Source organism: Elephantulus edwardii, unplaced genomic scaffold (assembly GCF_000299155.1).
Source record: "Elephantulus edwardii isolate Elephantulus edwardi_28Jun2011 unplaced genomic scaffold, EleEdw1.0 scaffold00070, whole genome shotgun sequence".
NCBI lineage: Eukaryota > Metazoa > Chordata > Mammalia > Macroscelidea > Macroscelididae > Elephantulus > Elephantulus edwardii.
In genome coordinates this window covers 14,935,327-14,942,035 of record NW_006399820.1, presented here as the reverse complement: position 1 = coordinate 14,942,035, position 6,709 = coordinate 14,935,327, and positions in this window count along the sequence as shown.

The window sequence follows — 6,709 nt, the reverse complement described above, 5'->3', positions numbered from 1 at the left end:
AGATTTCTTGGCACAACTTGGTGAGCACGTCCATGGCAGCATCTGTTAGCTGAAATATGTCAATTGGTATACCATCTATTCTTGGAGCCTTATTTTTTTCCATTTCCTTCAAAGCAGCCTGAACTTCTTCTTTCATCACCATAGGCTCTTTCTCATAAGTTGTTTCACTAAATTCTTCTGTGTCTGCCAAATCCTTTCGATACAGTGATTCAGTATATTATTTCCATCTTCTTTTAATACCTCCTGGATCATTTAATATTCTGCAGAAAACATCCTTGATTATAGCAACTTGAGGTTTGAATTTGTTCTTCATTATAATGGCACTGTTCAGAAATCCGGAAGCTCTGGTGGCCTAGTCTGTAGTAAATTGTGCTGCTAACCAAAGATGGCACCTCTCTGGCAATTTGAATCTACCAGCTGTTCTGTGTCAGGGTGGGGGGTGAAGGAAAGATGCATAAACTCCTTCTGAGTGATTTACAACCTCCCAAAAACTCGCTAAAGGGTCAGCTATGGGTCAGTTCTGAGTTGACAGCAATTAGTTGCTTTATTGGGTTTTATGAGAGGTTTCTTTTCTGACTTGACAGCAATGAGCTGTTTTGTTGTTCTTTGTTTTGTTGGAGTTGTTTACTTTTTAATAAAAATCAGTTGGTCATCCTAAAAGCCTTAGTTCACCACCACCACCACTATTTGCTGTCTTTTGCATCACTTCCCATGCATGGTTACCCATATGTGTCCCTGTAGAATTGCTCTCCAAAGGCTTTCCAATGGCTAATTTTTCAGAAGTAGCTCCTGAGGCTTGCCTCCAGGACACATCTGGGGGCCTTAAGCCTCCAACTTTTCTGTTAACAGTCATTTGCATTACCCAGGAACCAAAATCCTGGGTGTCCCTTAAACTCCTTCTTTCTTCAATCTTGAGGAAATCCTGCTGATTCCACATTTCCTCTATATGCAGAATTCTACCAGTTCTACTGCCTTCTCTATATTCTAAGCCTAGTCATCTCTCACCCTGATTACTATTAATTATCACCTCCTTAGAGAGCTCTAATAGTTTAGTGGTAAGGAATTGTGCTGCCAACCCAAAGGCACTTGGTTCAAATCTTCCAGGTACTTTGAGGAGAAAGATGAGCAGTCTCCTTCTGTGCAATTTAGGAGCTCTAGTAACTTAATGGTTAGGAGTTGTGAGGCACAGGTTCAAATCCACCAGTTGCTATATGGGAGATGATGAGCAGTCACTTCTCGTGAGATCTGCTACCACTGAAAACAGGCTTGAGGGTCAGCTTGGAGTTGGTTTCAAATCTATGGTATTCACAGCAACAACTCTACAATATAGTCCACACAGCATTTAGAGTGGATTTTCTTTAAAAAAAACTAGGTCATATCACACCTCTGTTCAAAATTCCTACAATGGTCTGTTCTTATGATGACTTTCTCTCCTGGCAATCTCCAACTTGCTCACTTGACTCCAACCACTCGTCCCCTTACTGCTTCTAATAACTGTCCCTCAGAATGGAAGATGTTTTGCCCAAATCTGGAGGACTGCTTCAAGACTTTGCTCCAATCTTGCCTTGAAAGGTCTTTCTCAACAACCACTCTATTTAAAATTGAAAGCCTGACCTCCACACATCCTCAAACACAGGCTAATGCACCCTGCTTTCTTCTCTTGAAGAATTTATTTCCTAAAGAACTTTATACTCAGTAGCATAGTCTGTAAGGACTCAAAGTCTATGCCTCTCTGGCAGTTCAAAACCAGCAGAAGCTCCATGGAAGAAAGATAGGAACTTCCTTTTTTTACAATTTACAGCCTCAGAAAACCAATGGAGGATCAGTTATGAGTTGGTTCCAACACAACAACAATGAACGGGTGAAGCATCTCCTAAAGTACAGTTTACCCATCAATGATCTTTAGGGTTTGGTTCAACTTTTCCAAGAAAACATTAATTCTGTGTTGTAACCCAATCCCCTAGATTAAGAAGTTGAGATGAAAAATGAAGAACATCAAATAAAATGTGAGTTTCTGTTGAAGCTTTTGTTTAGTATATATTGTGTTCAAGATTTTCATTCATGGGTTGCTAAAAGTCATCTATGACTCAGTGGGGCTTAACGACAACAACACATAAAATGTGAGTTTCTGTTAAATCTTTTGTTTAATATATGTGCTTCACATAATAGTTGGCTTATTCTTTATGTATAACTAAAATTGATCTGCATGTGATATATGCTTATTTGCTATATTTGGCAATTCTAACCTAAATCAGTACTTGGCACCACCACCACCACATAAAGCATGGACTATGTGAAATTAAAATTAACTAGGCATGGCCATTTTCATAATGTTTTAAGTTAACTAGAGATACCCTTATTGACACAAGAAAAACATAAGATGCTTCTTTTATAATAAATGTTTTTAGAGAAAGCACATTGTCAGAAAAAAAGAAAAAAGAAAAAAATTAGATCAGCTACAAATCAATGATACAAAATATATCAAGCCAATTTTAAACATTATGATTTATACAATTCCGTAAAGAGAAAAATGACGCCGCAGAATGACTTATTAAAGATATAACAGAGGGAAGCTGAAGATTGAATTAAAGTGTAGTCTAGTTAACTGTGGAAAAATTCCATGGAGAAAGGAAACAAGATTACCAACATAACTGATCTCCTTATGTCCTTTCCAATTAAGTGTGGTTCCTAACCATTTAGATGACCTTGGGAGAGTCAATGAATGTTGCTGCTATTAGGAACCATCAACTATGACCCACAGTGACCCAGAACAACAGATCAAAATCCTGACCTCTGCTATCCTTTCTTTTTTAAAAAAAAAAAATTAATCTTTTTTGTTGTGTTTTGTTGTTTTTTATTTATTTATTTTATACTGGTTTACTTTAAAAGTTTGTATTTTTCACACTGGATCTTTCCCATTTCCTTTACCCACCCCTATCTCCACCCATCAACTTGTGCCACCCTGTGATTAAGCAACACCCCACCCCCACCCCGCCTATCCTCAGCCCTCGGCTCCCCTCTCCCCTCCTTGAATCCTCATGCTCGTTCTACAATAATGGTCTTATCCAGTATTTGTCTTTATGAGACTGAGTTAGTTCACTTAGCATAATGCTCTCCAGTCCCTTCCACGTTATGTAGTGGTCTACAAAACAATTGCTCCTGAGTGCTGCACAGGATTTCACTATGTGAATGTGCCACAATTTCTCAATCCATTTAATTGTGGTTGGACATCCTTGCTGTTTCCATGTTCTTGCTATGGTGAATAATGCTGTTATGAACATTGGTGTACAAGTCTCTGTTTGTGCCTCAGTCCTCATTTTCTCAGAGTATATTCCAAGCAGTGGAATAGCTGGGTCATATGGAATTTCTTTTTTTTTTTTTTTCATATGGAATTTCTATGCTCAGCTTTTTGAGGAAGAGTCAAACTGCCTTCTAGAGTGGTTGTATGATTTTACAATCCCACCAACAATGTATAAGAGTTCCTTAGGGGAGATCTGGTGGCCTAGTGTTAAGGAGCTGCAACTACAATCCCAGAGGCGCACGGTTCGAATCCACCAGATGCTCTGCCGGGGAAGGAGGGACAATCTCCTCCTGTACCAGTCAGATCTGATGTGATGGTACACTCACACAAAAATAATAAAATATAAAAAAAAAAGAGAGTTCCTATCGCACCACATCCTCTCCAACATTTATTACTTGCTGCCCTACTACCTTTTGATACTGCTACTGGAATAATATAATATCTCATTGTAATTTTGATTTGCATCTCTCTTATTACCAGTGATTTGGAGCATTTCTTCATGTATCTGGTGACCATCCTCTGTGAAGTCTTTCCATGTCTTTTGTCCATTTGGTAATTGGATTATCAGTCTTTTTCTTCTGGAGGCCCAGGAGTGTTCTGTAAACTTTTTTTTTTCTTTGTAAACTTTTGTTATGAGACTCTTGTCTGAGATAGTATTGCCAAATGTTTGTTCCCAGTCAGTAGGTTTTATTTTCACCCTGTTGAAAAAAAAAGTTTTTGATGAGTACAGAGATTTAATCTTTAAAAGGTCCCATTCATCAATCTTATCCTCTTCAGATATCCTCTTCAGTGCATTTCTGGCTGTATTTGGCAGTCTCTTCATACTATAGACTAGGCCTTCTAAACTTAATCCTAGTTTGTCCCTTATGAACTTTATGGTTTAGGGATTTACTTCCAGGTCTCTGATGCACCTTGAGTTGATTTTTGTGTTATGGTGTGAGATGTGGATCCTGTTTCTGCAGGTAGCAGTCCAGTTTTGCCAGCCAGCACCATTTGTTGAAGAGTTTGCCACTTCCAAATTTGGTATGTTTTATTTCCTTGTCCAATATCAATTGACTGTAGATAGATGAGTCCATTTCTGGGTTCTTAACTCCATTCCATTAGTCTATGTGTCTGTCATCGTATAAGTATCATGCTGTTTTGGTTACTACTGATGTGTAGTAAGTTTTGAGGTCAGGAAGTGATATGCCTCCCACTTCATTTTTGTTTTCAAGAAGTGCTTCACTTATTCAGTGTCTTTTCTCTCCAAATAAACTTAAAAATTTCCCTTTCAATCTCCTTGAGAAATTAATTTGGTATCTGAATTGGGATTGTATTGAACATATAGATTTTTTTTTTTCGTAGGATTGTAGTTTTCACAATATTGAGTCTTCCTGTCTATGAACCAGGCCTATTTTTCCATTTCTTTAGGTCTTTTACTGTGTCTTGCAAAAAAATGTTCTATAGTTTTCTTTGTTAGTCTTTTGTATCTCTAATTAGGTTTACTCCCAAATATCTCAATTTGTGGTTGGCTATTGCAAATGGTATTGCTTTCTCGGTTTTCTTCTCTGAGCTCTCTTTGTTACTGTAGAGGAATCTCACTGATTTTTAGATATTGAACTGTTAGAGCTAGTAGACCAATTTAGGAGAGTGGCACAATACAAGATCAATATCTGCTATCCCTTCAGTCACTACCTTGTTCGAACACATTGTTATAGGTCCTATGTCAATCCATTTACTTGAGGGTCATCCTCTCTTTTGCTGACCTGCTACCTTTCCCAGCATGTTGTCTTTCCTCAAGGACTGATCCCTTCTAATAATGCATGTGAGACAAGTTTCACCCTCCTTGCCTCAAAGGCATCAGGGCTATACTTCTCCAAGACTGATTTGTTTGTCCTTTTGACAGGCCATGGGATTTTTAGTACTCTTCTCCAACACCACGGTTCAAAGGCATTGATTCTGCTTTGATCTTCCTTATTCATTATTCAACTTTCAGATGCAAGCAATGAAAAATCCCACGGCTTGGATAAAGTGTTGCTTTAATCTTTGAAGGGACATCCTTGCTCTTTGACACTTTGAAGAGGTCTTTGACAGCAGAGTTTCTCAATGTAACATGTCCTTTGATTTCTTCAAGGCTGTTACTATGGATACTGACAGTGGATCCAGGTAAAATGAAATCATTGACAACTTCAATATTTTCTCCAATATTTCCTCCAGTGGTGAGGATTTTTGTTTTCTTGATATTGAGATATAATCCATTTTGGAGGCTATACTCTTTGATCTTCTATAGTAAGTGCTTCAAAGCTTTTTCACTTTCTACAAGCAAGGTTGTATGATCTGTTTAATGTAAATTATTGATGAGTCTTCCTCCAATACTGGTGCTACACTCTTCTTCATATAACCCAGCTTCTGGAATGATTTGCACAGCATTCAGATTGATAGGTATGGAGAAAGGATACAACCCTGACACACACCTTTCCTAATTTTAAACCATGCAGTGCTCCTTTGTTCTATTCCAACAATAGCTTCTTGGCCTATACATATAGGTTTGCTTGAGCACAGTTACTGTTCTTCTCAATCTTATCTCCATAATTTGTTATTATCTACACAGTCAAATGCCTTTACATAGTCAATAAGACACAAGTAATCATCTCTTTGATATTCTTTGCTTTCAGCCAAGATCATGTAATATCAGCAATGTTATCATTCATATCAACCCCTTCTTCTGAATACAGTTTAAATTTCTGGTAGTTCCCTGCTAATGTCCATCCCACCTGGCTTTTAACAATCATTGTTGTCGTTTTTATGTGCCGTTGAGTTGTCTGTGACTAATAGTGACCCTATGTGCAACAGTCCTAAACTCTGCCCTATCCTGTGCTAATCTCAATGTCTCTGACACATCTACCTCCATTACCCCACTGAATCAATCCTCCTCATAGAGAGTATTTCTCTCCAGTGCTGTCCCTCCACCCTCCAAAGCATGATGTCCTTCTCCAAAAACTGGTCTCTCTTTGCAATATGTTCAAAATGTGTCAGTCGAAGCTTCAGAATCCTTGTCTCCAAGGACCAATCTGGTTTAACCTCCTCCAGGATGAACCTGTTTGTTTTCTTAGCTGTCTTTGGTATATTCAATATTCTTCTCCAATATCACAGCTCAAAGGCATCAATTTTCCTTCTATCCTCCCTAGTGATTGTCCAAATCTCTGATGCATAGCAAGTGATTGCAAAGACTATGGCCCGGATCAGACTCACCTTAGTCTCCAGACTGACATCGTGGCTCTTCAGTACTTTGGAAAGGTCTCTACCAGCAGACTTTCCCACCACAATATGTCTTAATTTCCTGGCTGCTAGTGCCAAGAGTGTGGATTGTGGAGCCAAGCTGGGAACAATCTCAATCTCTTCACCATCTATCATGATGCTGCCAATTGG